Source organism: Amblyomma maculatum, chromosome 10 (assembly GCF_055883805.1).
Source record: "Amblyomma maculatum isolate TAMU_Amacu chromosome 10, ASM5588380v1, whole genome shotgun sequence".
Taxonomy (NCBI): Eukaryota; Metazoa; Arthropoda; class Arachnida; order Ixodida; family Ixodidae; genus Amblyomma; species Amblyomma maculatum.
In genome coordinates, this window is record NC_139353.1 from 95801903 (window position 1) to 95824255 (window position 22353).

The 22353-nt window shown below is 43.5% G+C and overlaps 1 protein-coding gene and 1 pseudogene across 2 annotated transcripts in view; one reads left to right on the plus strand and one right to left on the minus strand.

Annotated features, from left to right (window-relative positions):
- Positions 1-22353, plus strand: part of LOC146177045 (uncharacterized) — a 107614-nt gene that overhangs the window by 71475 nt on the left and 13786 nt on the right. The gene's annotated exons all lie outside the window — the stretch shown is intronic.
- On the minus strand, positions 4369-5200 carry LOC146177046 (uncharacterized; annotated as a pseudogene).

The following is a 22353-nucleotide window of genomic DNA, read 5'->3' on the forward strand; positions in this document are numbered from 1 at the left end:
TCAGGACATAATCCTTACTTTCCAGAGTCACTGTCATCTAAGCCTTAAAGAAGCTTTGATGCGATCACAGCTCATTCAATTCTTCATTCCTATTCTTGTACCAGCTTGAGAAACATTCGGATTAAAATGAACAACAGTGCTGCAATATAAGTCATATGCTTGCCTTTATATAAGACTCCGTTCACGTGTGCGCTGACGACATGCCGCTGAAGCCTGTTCCTTCTGTGTTCTTTCTTTCATATCGATGCTGCACTCACCATGAAACCCGCGGGAGACAGCGCAAAACCTGGCAAAAGCCACTCGCCGCCGCTGAAGCAGATGCGGAGCGAGCAGGTCGCACTTCCTTGTGGCAGTGGAGAGCGTAACTCAAGGAGAAAAGCTCCCATTGATTCCGCGGTGATTGAGAAGGCCATAGGAAAGAGCGCGCACTCTCCCTTGAGACCGGCCGTGGCTTAACTTCCCTGTACCTTGCCATATCCAATCTTCCTGGTCTTGGAGGCTATGGCAGAAGATAGAGCTCCTTTTATAAGTACAGCAGGTAGGCAACAAAGGTTGCAGCAGATGAGAGGTGACTGGATTAACCATCGAATTTTGAAAATCAGTCTATCCCATTGCCTAGAGGGGCTGCTTTGAGGGGGCATTTTTCACTGTGAGATTGAGGTTAATCCGACTATAGCACATCCAAAAATCTTTTTGAGGAACACTAAGCTTCGCACAGCAGCAGACTCCGAATATGGCAGTGATTCAATGAGATCACTTAACGGTAAATGCATGCTAAACGATGTCTCGAGTATAATTACTCACAGCTCGTTGCATACAGGTAGCATTGCTATTCTCCACCAGTACATGCTGGATCGATCTGGTCTTCTGCCATGCGGAGAACATCAGCACTTGTCTGTAGACACTGGCACTATGTGTGGCTTTCATTGAGCCAGATGACAGGCACTGCAGTCACACTGTTTTCTAGTGGAAAACGAACTATAGCAAATGCTTTTGGCTTGCTGCACAGAAAAAAAATCAGAAAAAGACAATGAAAACAGTGCCGAGTGTGAAAAGTGGAAAAATGCGATAGGAAAGAAGAGAGAAAACACATGCATGCATATCTACAACACCCATTTCACAAAAACAATAACCGGCACCTGCGACATCTTAAATGACTTACTAATGACCAGCACGTACTGTGACAATAGATGCAGTTATAAAACTGAAGGATTTGCTCAAAACAAAAAGAAAATTACGTTCCAAGGTGACTACAGTTATGAGTAGCGGTTGGACTTTTCGGTTTGAACCGATAAACACTGATAAAGGTATGCCGAAAGAATTTTAAAAAGTTCGGTTTGAACTGAAAGAGGTCAGTACATTTTATGCACACTGCCAACTCTTGATGGAGAAAATACAATGTTCAATCCAGGGACATGATGTGAGACAATGGGATTGTTGGTTTAAGTACAGCGGTTGGGGGTTTTTAGCGATTTTCATGGACTCACGAATGGGAAAAGAATAGCAGCTGTGCTTGTCGACACTCATAAACAAGTCAAGCATCCGAGGAAGGGCTCCTCCGGCAAGACAGGCACTTCGAGGCGCGAAGGACAAACCAGAGCATTTCCAGCACAAGTGGTTCTAGGAGGTAGCAAAGACCAAAGCCCGCCAGTTTCTTGCCACATTACAGTTCTCAGAAACAAGCCGAGAGAAGTGCATTTGTTTTTTCCAAGTGTAGACGGTGGACAATTAAAGTCACCAGCAGCCACACACAGGTCATCACTTGTTTGACTTGGTATAGCACTTGCCACAACTTATTTAACGTCTTCCACTGTATCTTTGAGGGACATATAGACAACTTGTAGGTATATAGCAGTCTGTAGCAGTCGTACACAACACGACTTTCCTTTTGATAACAGCAAAGGTAGGCATTTCGATGGCTCGAATCACATTCTTCACATATATGCTTACACCACCAGTTTTCCGGTTTGCTTTCCCGCATTGTTATGCATTGGCTTCCCATGTCGACGTATGCCTTAATCGGCTTCCCGTTCACGTTGGCACTCATGAAGTACTTGGCACCATGCTGCCCACTGTATTGTTGCTCTCTTGTGCAAGGACAGCTGGTTTCGTCCTGTTGCTAGTTGTCAAGCCTTTCTTCGAATAGCAATCTTTCGTCTTGCGGCCTCAGTTTCCACAATTCGTGCATCGCGGTTTGCGTTGAGGTTTTGTGCATGCTTCCGAAAAATGTCCGTATGAAGGTTAAAACAAAGCTGCTCGCCTTTTTCATTGTATTTCCGACCGGGTGCCTTTGCCGATTCGCCCCTGGTGTGAGGTAGACGTTGAGCAGTTGCCGCTACGCAGTCGTTGCCCTCTTGGACGTGGCGTGAACGTCGAGCATCCAATGGCTGATGGAGCGTTTTAGGTTTTATCTGCTTCATGGTGCCCGTTCGGTCGCAGAGCAGTTTCATACACTGGAGCAACTCATTGCGTAGTCTCGAACGCTGAGGGTCCGCACCAGATCTTCGTCGTTGAGTCCAGTGATGACATACTCATGCATGCCGCTTCACTGATGTTGCAGCGCCTTGCTTTGGCCAGTTTGTCGTGCTGCGTATTCGTTCTGTACGCTGTCGTCATTCGTTGAGTGAGCTGGTCGTGATACCTCGCCCTCTGGTTCTCCATTCGTTGCCTTCGAACGTAGCATCATCGTGGCTTTTCGTAGTCGAAGAACGTCAGAGGCACCCGTCGAAAGTAGCTGGTTGCAATCCCACTTCTGAGAAATTTACTGTAGTTGACACAGTCGTTAAAACAAAACAACGGAACAGATTTATTGTCCCTTCGTTTGACAGCACTCACTCGCACGGCGTACAAAACACACACTGCCCGAAAAGGGTCCATTCGGTCCCTCTCGGCACACGCTCTCCCACCAGATGTCCGAGGTCGGAACGGCTGATTAACCCGAGAGCACTCCTGGTCGAGCCCTAGGCGGGAGCCCGGAGAAGGTCTGCGCGCATTCCATCTGCGGCCCGAAAGTTCGTGGCGTCTCTGTTGACAACACATATTAAGACTTCAACAGCATGACAAGTAATAAATGTTTGAAATTAGTCTATATCTCAAGGTTTCATTTTTCTGCCTTTTTGCACATTGTGAATGTAAAACAAATGCAGAGAATAGTAATTGAATTTTTCATGATGCATTCCAACATGTAAACTAACCATCTGTTTTGTTTATAACAAGCAAGTTAGCCATCCAGTATCGTCAACATCATCTTGATTGAATTTAGAATACGAAGAACAACTGGACGAAACCACTTTCATGGCTGAAGTTGGTCATTGTGCTTATTCTGCATGTGGTTGACGAGAATAAACCACACACGGACTTCCAGGTCTCCTTAGTCAGCACTGGCACTAGCTGCCTTTATGTGGAAACGAACGAGCCTTCACTGAAAGACAGACAAAATGCACTCACATGCGCTTATGTTCTCAGAATAAGGACACGGAAAAAACACATCTGTTACCCGATTGTCACAACTTGCCCCTCCCGAACAATATTCACAAAAAGCTGGTAGCTGTAGCAAAAATTGTGTACGAGGGCACCGAGAACAGTGTTATTTATAAAAATTCACTGAGTGTACTCACAGCTTTAAACTCCAGAAATGCAGTCATGCCATTACTCGGTAACATAATACACGATGTAATAAAGATCGCAACCCAAGGACATAACATAATATTCTGTTGGGTTCCAAGCCACATGGGCATTGAAGGAAATGAGAGAGTGGACGTGTGTGCTGCTCAAGCAGGCAGGAAAGAAATAGAGAAAGTAAACATACCTTATAAGGATTGCATAAAGTTAATTAAACGAAAACAAAAGGATATATGGCAGTCTATATGGAATAACCAAGAAAGTAATAAATTGCACCTCATAAAGCCCATAATAGAAGAATGGGAAACAAGCACTCGTCAGGAACGCTTCATGGAGGTTACAGTATGCCGTCTGCATATCGGGCACACACATCTCACACATAACTTTTTACTAATGAAACAAGATAAGCCTACGTGCGGAGAATGCGGAGAAGTGCTCACAGTCAACCACATCCTGATTACATGCCCAAAACTAGAGACACTACGGAGAAAGCGTTTCACTATTTTTTATGATCGCGCCATCCCTTTTCATCCCAAATTACTTTTAGGAGAAAGAGCAATAATAAACTTAACATGTGTTCTTAGTTTTTTAAAAGAAGCAGACGTTCTGAATAAACTGTAAACTTTAACGAACCTTTTTCCCCTTTTCAAACAAGAACAGATTTTAACCTTGCTCTTGGCGCATGATAGCCTCAGTTGCTTATGCGCCAAAAAAACCCAATACAATACAATACAATGTCAAGCTCACTTCAGAAAATATTTGAAAAAAAGAAAAGTCCGTTACTGGGTTGAGGCAAACTAATCAGCCCTAGGAAACATCATGTATAGAAAGTACTGCTATAACACATTGCCCATAAACTTTGCTACACTTTTCTATGACGCCAAAAACTTGTCGTCACTGAATATTGGTTTAGAGAGGTTCACAATTCCAGCAATAACTTGTACAATATCATCAATGTAAGCGAAAAGCTCAGTGCCCAAATTCCCTGTCAAAATCTGAAAGGCTCTCATACGCTGGATTGCACGCTCAACATGAACACGAGCAGCTGCTATGCTTTGATTTTTCTCAGCTTCATGTTTTTCAAGTTGCTTTCTCTTGCGCAGGAACGGAGGATGCACCAGTGTGATGTGATGCTCGAGGCAGAGTTTATCAGGAACTCTTTATCCACCATGACACCATCAATTGACGGCAGCAACCTTTCTAGTATCTTTCTTTCTTTTGTTACGTGGGAATCAGATGCCCGGCCACCATAAGCTTCACTTACATAACTAATGTGGCCTCCTCGGGTCTCGCAGATTAAAATTTTAGCTGTGTACATGCCTTTGTACCAGCTGTACGTCAACAGCTGGGACTCCATACCTTTCGGTCTTTAAAGCGGTATCTCTGTGCAATATAACACAGCCCTTACACTCGAGTATTCCTTGAAGTACACAGTCAAATTATCCACGACAGCTTCCTTACTTGGCCAAAACACTGCATTTTTCATGATTGCAGCCAAGATTACCACACTAGTCTTGAAAATTTCTGATGCTGTGGTGCGATGAATGCCAAAAAGCACACCAAGCAAAGCAAATGACATCGTAGCCTCTGAGGTACAGTGCATATTCAAAGGGCGTAATGTTAAACATGCCTGTGTGCCGTCAATATAGTGTTCATTACTAATTACTTGTTTTATTTACGAATATAAATCAAACGTGTGACTTCTATTTTAAATTGAAAACATTCGTCCAACGTGGCAACTCTCGTGTACTTTATCGCCTATATACCTATTTACAATTGCCCTCGAATTATACATATCCTGAATCACATTTTCGATATTACGTCGTTCTTCCGGTTGGCTCTCCTTTTGACTATCATGTTGACTTTCTTCTTGAATCTCCCGAGAGTAAATTCTGTCTAATTTATTATCAGTTTGATATAATAAACGTATCTGGGTGTGGATTCCCAATAAATTGGGCAGGAATTTACGCGTCCCTGTTGAAATGGTGGGTATTTCTCCCCTGGAACGCTTTTTACTTCGTTTCGCGTGTTCATGCATATTTACGATGTTATTATTGTTATTATTATTACCATTTCATGTTTTCCTATACAATTGAATTACAATTGAGATCGATGCACTTGCAGACTGCCATTGCTGTGTATATGTTGTGTCACCGCTTGTGTATACGTGTTAGTGTCAATCCAAGAATGTGCCACAAGTTGCTCGGGTAGGTACCACGCAAGCAAACATTGTTGGCTGGAGGGAAGAGCAGTGGATGCGTTTGACTTTTTATTGATAATAACAACAATCAACAACGATCACAACAGCGAACATTACACCTTGTATGAGGCAAACCAGCACTCACATAACATATATACAATTTAATATACATACGTTATGATCATCCCAATCATATAACTAACATACAACACTAAATATACACATAACTTGATAGCAACACAATCTATCGCTCAAGAGAACGCAGTCTGGACGGACCTGGTATCGCCTCAGGTTCCTGCGATGCAATAACCGGATTTATCACCATTAGTCCTTCCAATGGGTCTTCAGACATGTCATCATCGGGGTCGTTCAGTAGTCGTTCGCGTTCTTTGTTTAATAGATTATTGACTCTGTTGAAAGATTCCACCGATGTTAAGTCAAGCATGTCAAATATTTCTCCCGGTTCCAATGTTTGAGAATCTTGAATTTGTTGCATATCCCTTCCTGTGAACCAATTCAATTCACCCGTTCCCCATAGACTGCGTCTGAACCTAAAGCCCTTGCAGTTTGAATTTCATTGTACAATTTTTGGATTTTTCTCTTAATGGGCGTCATGGGGCTATCATCCGAGGATATCGGGAGTAATTGGGGTGGGGTCTGGCTGGTCGCATTGAAAGGGGCTGTGCGATTCATCACTTTCACAGAATAGTTCTCATGAACTGAAATCACTGTCTGAATCAGTTGCTTTCAGCAATTTTGGCAGGGACTGACTACCCCCACTGGCAGAGCGCTTACGTCGTTTACCCCGCACGTCCTGTACATCATATGGCGACGTCAAAGATGTGTCCGATATAACTATCGGCGGCGGCATTTCGAGAACCATCAAAGATTCCCCCGATGTGTGGAACTCGGGGGATGATGGCCACCGCTCTGTACATTCCTGTGTGTCTGATGCCAGGACTGTGTCCGACCGCTTTATGAGTGTATGCGAAGTCGTAGCAACCTGTGAACATGGCCTGCATGCAGGATATAGTGATATATTAGAGATATATACTACAATTACCCGTAATAATATGAATACTCACACAACTTCGTCAGAGGACACCGACTCTGTGACTGTTGTCTGCGATGGATCCATGATGTCCTGATCCAATATTCTGCGTGGTTATAATTACGCGTAAGCTGACATATGAATAATGCAGTAGATGACACTCTACCAAGAATTGCACTAGTTGGATAATTACGAAGAATACACCACATAGCAGCACGAGGCTAATGACGAGAGTGTATAATTCAACCACAATAGAATCGCGTTATGCTAACACCTTACTAAGAATGTTAAGAATTTCAGTGGTAGAATGTAGTAGCACTTATGCGTGGTGACTCAAATTGGCAGATCAAGCAGCGGCGCCGATACAGTGCGTGGATGAATGACCGGCAGGCGTAGCAGCGACTGGTATTCCGAGCGAGACTGAGGCATTCGAGCGCTGGTGCTCGCCTTATAAGACGTGTGTTATCTCAGTGCACCGCGCTGCAGCAATACGCCCCCCACTCGAACCGGCACCAGCACCATCGCCTGCTATCGCTGCATGTTATCAGCTGTGGGTGAGTCACGCGGTCGGTATTAATGCGTAATGCCAAGAATGAAATTATGCCCCTTCCCCATTGCGTAATGGCGAGCATTACCTCGAAGTGACGCCCCCGCCACGTGTTATTGAAAGGAAAAGATCAGTTTGAATAAAATATTTAAATTACACAATATTTACGAAGTCCTCTTGTTGCGTTTTCGTTGGTTGTATTGTTTCTGTATTTTCAATGTGTAAGGGCTTGGTGTGTTCATCATCAATAAAATCTTCGATATCTTGTTGTCGCTTTCATTTCCATCCGATAGACACGATTCACATTCAATGTTATCCGTGTTAATGTCAATATCCGACTCGCTGTCGTCGGTATCATTTTTAAGATCTATAATGTGTTTTAGATGCTTTTTCGTTATGACATTAGCGCTAAACCAGGCCATAAATCGTAAAATTACATGTAGCTGGGCATTGCTGGTTTCACTTTTCAATGCGTGTGTGTACAGTGTATCCACTTATAACATTTTTTATAAATTTGCTATATTCGTCAAACAAGTCTTCTTCCGAATTATAATCGTCGATGCTTAACGATGGGAGTATATGATTAGTTATTAGTTCGGACAGTTTTGGCAACATTTCGCAAAAATGTCTAGATACAAAATAATCTTTTCAGTCTTCTTCGTACGTTATAACAATAAGGTTGAAAATTCGCAGATTCCGTAGTAGTAGCAACGGAGTAATTCATAATTTCTGGTGGGGTGATTCCTTCGGAATTGGTATTGTGCAAAGTTACTTCCATTATACAGTATATTTTAGTATAATAATGATATACACCAGTGACGGTCAATGTTCGTTTCTTGAATCACATTATATTAGATACACATGGCATATACGTACAACATATACATTATAAATGCACATACAATATATATCACGTACAACACACATACATTATATTCAAGTACAGCGCTCATACATTCTATATACAAGTAACAATAAAATGCTTCGTCTTGAGGCGCGATTTCACGCAAAAACATACACATGGACAGTGGTATTGTGTTCACGTAAATATTCCATGCCATTTGATGGTCATTAATCACCCGCCGCATGGCTGTAATTGTGTATTTGGTGATCTGTATCTTCGCCTCCTTCAAACTAACATTTCCAAACCACTGAGCCACAGCTTCCTGAAAAACCTTGTGTGTGGACATGACAATAAAGTTGTGCAATTTATAAATTTCCAGAAATGCAACATCCCCGGGGTAATTAATGGGCTTGCTATATTTAACCTCCTCATGGTGAAAATCATACATGCAAGGTACGTTTTGTCCGAGGTAGAAAGTTGCAATTTTGTATGCATGGTAATGTAATTCCCTCAGTGCATTTGTCTTCATTTCGGGATCACATTGCACCTTGCATTTTTTGTATGCCATTTGCATGTGCACCATACAAAAAAAGTCAAACTCCCACGTATACATTGCAATCTTCAATATATTGCCTAATATAAATGGCCTACTATGATGATACAGACGTGTCTATCACAATGAGCCGACAGTGGTGGGGGTCTCACGATTAGCATTCCCAATGTTGGATTATTTAACACCAAGAGTGCTTGCATTTCGTCGCTAGCTTGGATTCCAATTAGAGTGCATCTCTCCAAAAATGGATTGTGTGATATACATTCTGTCCATGTTTTAACATCATCGGAGGTAAATGAACAATTGTGCATCACGTTAAATTTGATCAATCGATCGAACTCTTTGGAGGTATCCCCTGCTGTAGACAATTTGATGTCTTCGAATGTCACCTTGACCATTCGGGGGACTTTGGCTGTCAAAATGTTAAGTTTTTTTGCCCAATGAGCATTAAATCCTATTGTGGTACTGTCAACAGTGTCAACTAAACCCAATAAATACAATGCAAAGAGCTAAACTTGCTTGATGTTTTACCTGACATTGCACCAATAAATGACGACCCTCTACCCCCATGGTACAACCTCCCTGCATTATGCGACTTTTATTTTTCTGTAAATGAGCAAGTGAAAACACCACAGGAGCATACAAGAATTCCTTGCAGTCCAAGAAAAATATGCCCACACCCAATATTATACAGACGGCTCAAAAACAGAAGTACACGTAGGAAGTGCAGTAGCTCAAGGCACCAGTAAAGCAATAGTACGACTGCCGGAGTGCGCTTCGGTTTTCACCCCCAAATGCTATGCTGTATGCGTCGCCGTAGAGGAGATAGCCAAGAAGAACAACAACAGCATAATCTACACCAATACAACACAAAAATGCTCAACAACCTTTATTAGGAACCCTAATACATAACATTGGTAAAATCACTGCTCGAAAAAAATAAAGTTCTGCTGGCTCCCTAGCCATGGTGGAATTGAGGGCAATGAGAGAGCAGATGATGTGCTGCATAAGCCCGATTTGGCCAAATTACAGGAGTATGCTACATAGGGATTGTTTAAAGCTGTTATACAGTGAATTAAGAGCTAAATGGCAAGCTACATGGAATGAACAAGTGAGCAACAAATTACATTTCGTAAACTCCTTTTTATCTGAATGGAAATCCTGTAGACATTAGGAACGTTTTAGAGAATTTTATGTCGCTTACCCATCGGACACACCGCGGTTTGTCTTGCTGACAAAACAAGACAAACTACTCTGTGAAAGGTGTGGTGATGAACTCACAGTTAACCACATCTTAATTGCCTGTTCAGAACTAGATCTAAGGAAAAAATATTTTACAGTATTTTATAAAGAACACATCCCATTACACCCCATGCTCCTTTTAGGTGAACAAGCACTTCCTAATTCTGCGGCGATTTTTAAGTTCCTTAAAGATGTCAACTTTTTAAACAAACTATAACAATCACGATGCCATTTTAACATCTATCATCAGTTTGAACCTTGTGTTTGGCGCAGCATAGCCTTCGTCGCTTTTGCGCCATAACACCCAATAAAACCAAGCATACATTTTCACTGTCTCATCTCACAACTGCCTGATGGGAAGTGAAAGTCATTTGGAAACTACATGCTCGAACACACTCTAATATCAACTCAAACAATTCTGAAAACTTTTAAACATTTAAATGTAAATATGGCATGAAAATGAAGGTGGCTCAGTGCATTTAAGTTCTGACATATGAAACTCTAGTGGGAGTTTCATGACCAGAAGCATTGAAGTACTCTGGCAAAAGTAAATCGGGCGAGTTAAAAACAATGCTAAAAGAGAACACAAGGGAACAGAAACATCACAAGGTGTAAGTAAGGCCAAACAAACTTGGCATCAAAAACTCGCCTACAATCGATACAGCTTCAGCTGCTTGAAGGCACGCCTGTGCCTTCGCCCTTCAAAGGTAAAAAGCCAAGGCAACCGCAGTTTTGATTAACGTTTTAAGAATCAGGCGTGTTGCCTCATCAGCATTTTGGCCCCCAATCAATGCGAGCCTCTTGATCTGAAAACCAATATGGCACAAATCATAAGCCTTTGGTAGGAAAAATTATGAACTTTTATAAGCACATAGACATGTCATGTTTATCATGTACAAGGCTGTTTTCATTTTATCAATTTCCACCTCGGCATGCTGCCATCTTTTAAATTCTAAACATAATACCCACTGCTGGACTGCACTACTTGCAGCAAGCTCCATGCTACCCAAAAATATTGAATTTACAGACAAACCGAGGAAGCAGCAGGTGATCATTGCTGATTTCACAACCATGCAATGCTTGCAAAGAAAACAGAAAAAACTTGGAGAAATCGCTTGTGCTATATGGCACAAGCAGTCCGAAGCTTGGCTTACCATGAGAGATTTTTTGTCGTCATCCTTACGGCTGTCCTCCAGGTTTTCCAGCTCTTCCATGGAATACAGGGGGGCCAGCTCATCTTTGAGGCAGTCCTGAAGCGTAGCGACATGATTTCCCTTCAACTCTGATATCGGCTCTAATCTCCATCAGGAGCTGAACGACGCGTGCGTTGATCCTTGAAATAAAAATTGAAAATCCATGATTACAGAACAGCACGCATCCTTTTCTCAGTGCACTGATAAGTCTAAAGGTATCATACTTTGGTTTAAATCAAAGAATGGTTATGCAACAGAGAAGCAAGCTTTTGTTAACTTTGTTCCAACGACTGGACTGTTTGTTAATTGGGTCTCATTCACGTCCTTTTTGTTTATAATAATATTTTGCATAAAAAAATGCTCATCAACTAGCAGTGCTAATTGTAGCAGCTTATGTGCAGACTCCTCTGATGGCTAGTTTAACATGTTCAAAACCCAGAACATAACGGTCAGATATATAGGGGAATCCCCCAAGGTAGAGTAGATTTGTAATAACACATCTATAAGCAAAATGCAATTTTACATACAAACCTTTGACAACATGCCAGCTGTTTAGCTCGTGTTTGATGATTGTTTTGCTTCACGCATATATTTCCTTATGCCAGGATGCCTGTCGGTCGTCAATGTCGCAACCACGAGGTTCATCCTTTTCAATCATTCAGCCCTTGCACAAAGCCTGCCCATTCCATTTGTGGGCTCGACTTCACATCTGGTGACTTCATTCAGCATGCAACAAATAAGTTTCATCAAGCATTTTGACTACAGTATGAACAACATGTAAACAACAGCCTTCTTACCTCTTCAACTTCGACTTGTACAAAGTGAACAACCTTGGCTGTTTCAGCATTCATGAAGCTGTGTCAAGTACTTTGCAGAGTGTCCTGGTCAATCGCATTATCCATCTCCAAGCAAATGAAGGCGGTTGTTCCTCAATGCTTCAACAAGTGAAGCCTGCTGTGTTGTCCATACTTACATGATACTGAGGATCACATATGTCCAGGTTACATGCACATTCTAGTTACCCTTGAATATTTAAGACCTTTGATACATTGGCACCACTGAACAGGCTGGCATGACCACTCAAAAATATGCTGCGGTCCTCAACCTGCACAAGAAAATCATGATATAAACACTGCGACTTTCAAAGCCATAAAAAAGATATACGAGGGCCTGAGTGAATGAAAAATGTGCGTGAAGAGTGCAATGAATAATATAGATCACAGCACGAAGACACTATAAAATTCTGCTGGGTACCCAGTCATTGGGATTGGTGGGGGTAATGGACAAGCAAATATATGTGCTGTGCAAGCAAAAAATGGGCAACTGCGTTTCGGTGGAGGCGAAACGAAGTGGCGTCCGTGTGCTGTGTGATGTCAGCGCACGTTAAAGATCCCCAGGTGGTCGAAATTACTCCGTAGCCCTCCACTACGGCCCCCCTTTCTCTCTATCCACTTTCACTCCCACCTTCATCCCTTCCCTTACGGCGCGGTTCAGGTGTCCACAGAGCAAGTGTGACAGATACTGCGCCTTTCCCTTCCTATGAACCAACCAACCAACCAGAACGAATAGACACACCACACAGAGAATGTATGAAGTTAGTACGCAAGAAATTAAGAGATAAATGGCAGGCTGCTTGGGAAAGTGAAGCAGAAAACAAGCTTCACTCCATAAAGCCCATTTTAGAAAAATGGCAATCATGTCATCATCAGAAGCGATTCATTGAGATAATTTTATGTCGCCTACGCATAGGTCACACACACATCACCCGTAACTTCCTACTAACAAAGACAAACCTGTGTATGAAATGTGTGGACAGTAGCTCACAGTTACTGATATAAGAACACAGGAAAAAGTATTTTACTGTATTTTACAAGGAACACATCATTTCACCCTGCATTACTTTTAGAACAAGCGTTTGTCAATTTTTCTACTGTTTGCACATTTCTGACGAAAGCATATGTTTTAAATCAAATATAAGTATCATAGCCCTAAACATCTGACAGATCATCTAACCTTGTGTTTGTCACATGATAGCTTATGTGCCATAAAACCACATATAACTAACTATTCCTCCCTGTGCTTATGAAAGGAAGACAAGCTGCGGTTTCAGTAATTTGCTTCCACAGGTTGCAAACAGGCGGCTCCTGGCTTACGTTTTGAAACTAGTGTTTCCGCTTGACAAGCGTAGTGTAAGCAGTACGCTCCTCATTGCGCCTAATAGGCTACCCCACAAGTGATCCTTGGAGCTGCAGAGATCCACCTCCATGACCTACACTTCAGCTACGGTATCCACTTAGTCATAAAGCACTACTTTCATTTAAAAAAAAAGTTACATTAGACTGCACTTAGTAACGTCTACTTTGCATTATTTATCATACTGTCTAGCTGCTCCGAGCGTTGTCATGTGCTGAGCATGAGCTTTCTGACGCGATTTCTCTGATGCCAAGATCGTAACCATTTAGAAAGGAAAAGAGAAAATCCTTACCGTGTCTTCGCTGGAATGTGAGCCAAAAATAGACACAGCAGTATTGATGAGATGCTGCGTCTGCTTCTTAATCTGCTCAGCGACGGTGCATAGTCAGATGCAACAAAGTGCGCTGAGCATATGCGAGCGTGAGCAGGCCCGTAACCACTTAACCACCGCAGCGGGGCCATACATATTTTTGTATGTCAAAGCTTGTGCATGAATGCAACCATTTTCCATTAGCACTGATGCCAAAATCGCACCATGTAGGGCACATCCACATCTTGCTGCTTACCACGGCAGGTGTCACTTGATCTGGGATCCCCTTATTGGCTGTCTCGGTTTCTGCCTGAATAATGGAACAATCTGCATCAATATCGCTAGCAGTCTGATGCTTGACCTAGACTGCATGCTTGTGAAGCTGAATTTACCCCCTTTGCGACTGCCAGACACGGTAGTTGAAGCCAGCACCGAGGACGCCGTATCACAAATTCAGTCCCCCATCCCCCACTGTCCGGCTCCCGACTCCAAGAAAGCAGCGGTTCCCAGAATGCAAAAGTGTCTGCGAGGGTAGCCAGCGGCATGGGGCAAGACGTTTCAGCTGGGAAGTTTACGCTTTACCACAGCTGCTGATTCGTCCATCCGGGGCCTCTGGCTGTTTGGAGACGGCAGCGGGAAAGAGGGATGCTGTGGGCATACAGTGCTAGGCGTCTGGTCATACTTCATCCGGGATCGAGACTCGGGAAGTGGTGGGGGTGTGCTTGCTAACCGTGCTTGCGTGTGGTCCATCAGCCAGGGGGGCATGAGTGTGTTGCAAACTGTCCGGTCCATTGAGGAAGCACTCAGGCGAGCTGACATCGATGGCCTGACGCCGGTCTCTGATTGGACCGTACCACCCCGAACAGTTAACACTGTCACCTTGTGAACTCTTTAATTCCTCTCTTCCAATGTCTTGTTTTGTATTTTCATCTCTACATTTCGATGCTGGCATCGCGGCGGGCGTCGAAAGAGGCCTCCACCTCCAAACAGTTGCGCTGGCATGCGCCGGCACGCGCTACGGTGTTACTTGAAACAGTAACACTGTCAAAAGTTTTGAGACAGTAATTTGAGCACTAAAATTGTTTTCAAATGCGCGTAATGTACTGTGTACACAAATTTTTTTTTTTTTTTTTCGTTTAGCAGTCATAGCACGCAGCGCCATCGACACTCGGTCAGTCGGTACAGATCAGATAGTGTGGTGCGGAAGTACGGCCAGGGGCGACGTCGAGCGGAACTATTTCATTGCGTGCCGATTCGCCAGATCGCATCTCTTCTCATCATGCCGGCAGTTTGCAGGAACAGAAAAGCTGTGTTGTTTCTGATCAGAACGCTGCTCCTACTGATCCTAAAAAGGAAACGGGAGCGGCGCCAGCGCAGACAGCCGCGCTGGTGGGTTCGGCCGGTTTTTATGGCGCGCAAAGGAGAAGGCCTCTACCATAAGCTATAAGTAGCTTCGTTCATTCCAGAGTGTAAAAAACCCACATAGCTTACTGCAGTGGCATTCTTATCACTGCGTGCGATAGTGATCAGATAGTCCCCGCAGGGCGCACCTGTTAAAGCAGGTGTTTGCGTGTACTGTGCGACACCACAGACCCTAGCACCCACGCTTAGCCATGCGTGGCATCGCCGTGTCTGGGGAAAAGGGGATCCTGGTAGTTGAGCTGATGCCGAGTGTTTGGACCTTTAAGGCCCCTCGGCGGAGGCAACACACCACTTTGGCCCACGCTTCCCATAGACGGCACCTCCGGGCTGACCCACCCGGGGGAAATCGGCAGTCGCCTTTTCCTGTTCTCCCCTCCATCTTTCACTTTCCTATTTTCTTTCTTAGAACTGTCCTGTCCTCTCTTACCTTCTTCATTTCTTCCTACTTCCAGGCGGCGAGGGTTAACCTTGTGTGGCTAGCTACCCTGAGTTACGCCATATTGGGTTATAGTTATGGTGTACAGCTGGCGTGGGCAGGAATTGACAATTTCTGTCCCGTCCCCTCGTTGGGCTCCATGGTGGGTGGCTGGCACTGCAGCCGCACAATACTATTTTTATGGCATCTAAACTCCTTAACCCCGATCGTACCCTTCTGAAAGGGGGCGCACCGAGACCACCATGTTCTTCTCAAAGAACATAAACAACTTTCCTCGTTTCCACGTGGTCCACAGTGACCACGAGGAAATCACTGCACGACTTGTGTCCCCATTTGTTGTTTCTCGAACGTTGACTGAGGCCATTGGCCAGGGCTATAAGATAAAGAAACTTGGAAACGGTGACCTGCTACTAGAATTAATATACAATCATCAGTATCAGAAGCTAAGTGCAGTCGAATCATTTGGAGAAATACCGGTACAGATTAGCCTGCACCGATCACTAAACACTGCCCGAGGAGTCATCTCTGATGATGACCTTAGGTACGTGAGTGAACAAGAACTTCTTGAAGGCCTGAAGGAACAAAATGTCACAGATGTTTACCGGATAAGGATCAGACGAGATAACAAAGAGATAGAAACAAAGCACATTGTACTCACCTTTGCTGCAAGCACTCTCCCAGAATCTGTCGAAGTAGGCTACACAAAGATAAAACTGAGGCCCTACATCCCTAACCCACGCCGTTGCTTCAAATGTCAGAAATATGGCCATGGCTCTCAGAGTTGCCGTGGCCAACTCACATGTGCAAAGTGTGCCTCGCACGAACACCCTACAGACAACTGCGAAGAACAGCTGCTTGTCTGCTCAAACTGTGAAGGTAACCACCCAGCTTATTCACGCTCATGCCCATACTGGAAAAAAGAAAAAGAAATAATTACACTGAAAGTCACCGAAAACATCTCACGGAGAGGCACGAAAGCGGCTTTCTCTTCCTCAAAAGCCACACTACTCCGTTGTGACGCAGCAGGGCGCGGCATCACAGCGGTCGTCGGCACCTGCCCAGGAAGCACACAGTTCTTCCAGGGCAGCGCCACCTGCGCCCTCGGTGGAGTCAGCTAGCGCTACTCCACTGCCACCCGCAAAGCTGGCTGCGCGGACCCCCAGGTCAGCCGGCCCAAAGGCCTCGACCCATGAGTCGAGGCCTAAAACTGACAATCCTGTGCTTTCTGCACAGTCGTCCACCGCATCTGAAGATGCGATAGACACAACTTCTTCACCCCAGCTGCCTAGGCGGCAAAGCTCACTGGAGCGAAAAAGAAAGGGAAAAGTCCCAATAACAGTCCCAAGGACCTACAAACCTAAATTTAAACTTGTCCCTTAAATAACTTCTAATTATGGCGCCCCTCATTTATTGGAACTGCCGAGGACTCTTTAAAAATTTAGATGATATATATGAAATTCTTGCGGACTATCACCCAAACATACTTTGTCTGCAAGAAACCCATTTAAAACCAGCAGACTCAAATTTCCTTAAGCAATATAATGTATTCAGGAACGACAGGCAAGGCAGCTCTCACTCCTCTGGTGGCGTTGCCATTGTAACACAAAAATCAATCCCCTCTCGAAAGATCTCACTCAACACAGACTTAGAGGCAGTGGCAATCAGAAGCTTAGTTTATGGCAAAATAACTACGGTATGTTCCCTGTATTTGCTCCAACTTAAGTAGCGAAAGTTTTGAAAAATTGATTGATCAACTTCCGGAACCTTGGTTGCTGGTCGGAGACTTTAATGCTCACCACCCATTATGGGGATGTACAAGAACGGACTCCCGAGGTGTTCTAATCGAAAAATTCTTATTGTCCTCGGGATCATGCTTACTAAACACGAAACAGCCAACTTACTACAATATAGCTTATAACTCTAGCTTATAACTCTTACACATCCATAGATCTAGCCATTGGCTTCCTCGATGTTCCTGGCAGCTACAGAGTGGACTGTCATTAACAATCTATACGGAAGTGACCATTTTCCGATCTTAATAAAATATACTGGGAACGGAAATGAAAATGTTTCGAATCCCAGAAAATTCAAAGAAAATGCAGCCAACTGGAAGATGTTCAGGGAACACTCATCATTGGCCAGTTCATCAGTTACTGACTTAGGCGTTGATGAAACTCAACGCTTAATCACGCTGCACATCATAGAGGCAGCAGAAAAATACATTCCACAGACGTCGAGTAAGCCACGAAATAAACGAAGACCCTGGTGGAATGCAGAATGTAAGACTGCTCGTGAAACTCAAAACAGGGCATGGTAGAAACTACGCCGATACCCCACAGCCGAAAACCTAATAGCCTTTAAGCGTGCAAAGGCAAATGGCAGGCGTATTCGACGCATCTCCAAGCGAGAAAGCTGGTCATCATTCCTTTCTTCAGTGAACTCCTATTCTGACGCACACAAAGTTCACAACAGGATAAGAGCACTTAAAGGATATAGCACAATCCCAACGCCCCTTGTCAGCACCAGTGGTGACTCTCTTGAACATCGAGCAGACACACTAGGGCAACACTTTGAATACATATTCAGCTCAGCACACTATACAGATTCCTTTTTGCGGCACAAGGCAAGAGAGGAGAGGAAGCACATACATGATAAAAGGCCATCCTCAGGAGGCATTCACCATGCAGGAGCTGAAGATTGCACTAGACACGTGGTAACACAGCACTAGGTCCTGACAGGATCACATATGGAATGCTCAGGCATCTGCATGTGAACACTGTTGAAACCCTACTCTACCTGTATAATAAAGTATGGGCCACAGGACGCTTTCCTAAAGCATGGAAGGAAGCGATCATCATCCCAATATTAAAACCCGGAAAAAAACCCACACTTGCTGCTAGTTATCGGCCTATCGCACTAACCAGCTGTCTATGCAAGCTTTTTGAGAAAATGGTAAATCGTCGCCTTCTCCATTTCCTTGAATACAATAGTCTTCTTTATCAAAACCAAGCTGGTTTTAGAGCTGGGTGATTAACAGCTGATCAGCTCATTGCCTTTGAGTCTTATGCAAGGGATGCCTTTGTACATAAACAACATTGTTTATCTGTCTTTTTCGATCTTGAAAAAGCATATGATACCACTTGGTGCTATGGTATCATCCGCGACCTCTTCTCTCTTGGCATCACAGGAGACATGTTGAGCACAATTCGAAGTTACTTGTCTGAACGGACCTTCAAAGTTCGTGTTGGCAGTACATTCAAGAAAATGGTTCCCTCAAGGTGGTGTTCTCAGTTGCACACTTTTTGTAGTCAAAATGAACTCTTTAAAAAGCGTGCTGCCAAAAACTATTTCTTGTTCTGTATATGTTGATGACGTCCAGATAAGCTTCAAATCTTGCAACTTGGCCATCTGTGAACGACAAATTCAGCTAGGTGTAAACAAATTGTCCAGGTGGGCTGATGACAATGGGTTTAAATTTAACTCTGGAAAGAGCACCTGTGTACTTTTCTCTAAGCAGCGTGGCATCAGGCCTGACCCCAACATTACACTGAATGGCCAGAGCCTTGCCTTTAAAAAAGAACATAAATTTCTTGGCCTATATGTTGACGAAAAACTTTCCTTCATTCCCCACATAAAACAGTTGCGACTGAAGTGTCTCAAAGCGATGAATTTGCTAAAAATTCTCTCTCACCGGTCATGGGGCACAGACCGCGACTGCCTTCTGAACCTTCTGAATAGTGTAGTTCTATCACGCATTGACTATTGCTCGATGGTTTATGGGTCAGCATCATCCTCTGCGCTAAAATTGCTCGATCCCGTGCACCACCTCGGCCTTCGCCTCGCTACGGGTGCTTTCCGAACTAGCCCAATTGCTAGCCTCTATATGTCGAGGCGAACCGATGGTCACTGCAACGAAGGAGACAATTTACTTCTCTAACTTATGCTATGAAGGTACTATGCCAACTGGACCATCCATGTCGTCGGCTCCTGCTTGACAAAACTGGCACAGCACTTTTCTCAAAAAAACCATCTCTAACACCACCATATCCAACCAGAGTTGCCACGCACATTGAATATCTGAATGTTTCGGTTACCAGTCTTCATACAAATTCCATAAAAGACCTAATTGCTCCTTGGGAAATGCACGGTGTTAATTGCGACCTCCTGTCATTTCTTGAAGTGGGCAAACATGCATCCCCTATTGCCATACAGCAGCACTTCATGTCACTTCAGGAGAAGTACACTGATGCTTCGAAGTCTGCTCAAGTCTCCTGTGCAGCACATGGACCACAGTTTTCACAGTCAAAAACCCTGAACAGAAATACTAGTATATTTACCGCTGAATGCAATGGTATCCTTTTAGCTGTGAGACACATTATAGAAAATAAAATACAGACGTCGATCATCTACACAGGCTCCCTCAGTGTTTTAACGTCCCTATCCTTTTGGAAATGGCAAAATAAGAACCCAGTCCTGAACTCTCTTTATAACACCCTTATGTTTGCCCATGGACAAGAAATTAAAATTACACTGTGTTGGGTGCCAGGCCACCGCTGTATCCTGGTAACGAGGCAGCTGATAGGCTAGCTGCTTCAGCTGCCCTTCGAAATGACACAGACATTGATAACTTATCATGACCTCAAACCACACACAAAAAACATGATACGACAACAATGGCAAGAGGAATGGGACGCAGCATCAGAAAATAAACTACACACAATAAAGGCAAAAATAGGCAGGTACACCACAGAAAAACAAGACAGATTTAAAGAAGTAGCCCTGTGCAGGCTGAGAATTGGCCACACATACATAACCCATACATATCTTTTAACCAACTCTCCTGCACCACACTGCTCGAGATGTGGTGATCGACTCACTGCCATTCATGTTTTAATCATATGTGCACAACTGGAACCAGAAAGAAGACGTCATTTTCCCTCGTTCACTCATCAAATACCTGCACACCCATCCATTTTTATTGGCGACAACCCAATGTTTCCTTTAAAACAGGTGCTTAAATTTTTATCACAAGTAGGCTTTTTACATGAAATTTCTTATCGACGTGGGTCTCAGCCCGCTCCTCCTTGAGAGGACGGATGAGATCTTTTAATACATCTACTTATACATTGCGCATCCATTATATATCGCAAATGAATTTTAGGCCCTATACACCATTGTTTTTAGCGATATTACAGAGCGAATACATTTTTAGGCCCTATACACCACTGTTTTTTATCCCTTCATGAAAAATCACAACTATTCCATTATATAAACTTGAGTACACCGTTAACCTTGAGTTTGGCGCTCTTTGGTCTGAGTCGCCCTTGCGCCATTAAAATCCATCATCATCATCACCAACGACCATCATGCATTCAGTCTATGTCGATGACCTACAAAAAGCATGTACATCCTCTAATGTATCAACATGTGAGAGACAAATTCAATTAACAGTGAATAAACTAGCGACATGGGCAGATAGAAATGGTTTCAGGTTCTCTGCACAGAAATCAATAGCCGTTTTATTCTCACTTAGACGAGGTTTGCAAGTGGACCCTACAGTTTACCTCAATGACATTGCTCTCCCAGTAAAACACGAACATAATTTTCTAGGCATGCCTTCTGCAGATTTATCGTTCAGCTGTACGCTCGAGCTTGGACTACGGTTGCATAGTCTACGGTTCCGCAAGACCCTCATACCTAAAACGACTAGACTCAGTCCACAACCTAGGTCTGCGTCTTTCGACCGGGGCATACAGGACGTTGCCTGTGCAAAGTCTGTATGTAGAAACCAACGAACCATCTCTTGAGGACAGAAGAACCATGCTAACTTGTTCATACATTCTTAAGATCCGTTCGCTACTAACACACCTCTGCTACCCCATAGTAACAAAGTGCCTGTCCAGAACCCTGTTTAACAAGAAACCGCAAGCAGTCAGACCCCTCCTCCTCCGCTTTGAACAGATGTGCGAAGAAATAAAAATACTCGATACACTCCCCGACATTGCACAATGCCCTGATCCATTACCCCCTTGGTATAAATTTCCCTGTGTATGCGACCTTACTTTAAAAGTTTGACAAACAACAAACTCCACACGAACACATATTACATGAATTCCAGACATTAGAGGAAAAATACAAAGACCACAATACATTTTATACCGATGGTTCTAAAACGACCTCATATGTTGGTAGTGGTGTCGTAGAAAAAAATCGCCAGAAAACAGTTAGGTTGCCCAATTGTGCATCAGTGTTCACTACAGAAAGTTATGCCATATCCATAGCTGTGGAAAAAATAAAATGCAATATTGAAAAGAGTATAATCTACACTGACTCCCTCAGCTTAATCACAGCATTACACTCTAAAAATGCAACAGAACCTTTAATGGGAAAAATAATACATTGTATAACATCAGCCGAAGCACGAGGTTACAAAATTAAATTCTGCTGGGTACCTAGCCATGTCGGAATCGTAGGTAACGAGACAGCTGACGAATGTGCAGCAGCTGCCCGAAAAGCAAAAATATAAAAAGTAAATGTACCACGCAAAGATGTTTTGAAATTCATACAAAAAATGCTCAGGGAAAAATGGCAAGCCTCATGAAGAAATGAAATAAACAACAAACTACACGTCGTGAAACCAGTTGTCGAAGAATGGAAGTCATGCAGTCACCAGAAACGCTTCATGGAGGTAATATTATGTCGCCTTCGAATAGGACACACACATCTTACTCATAGTTTCAT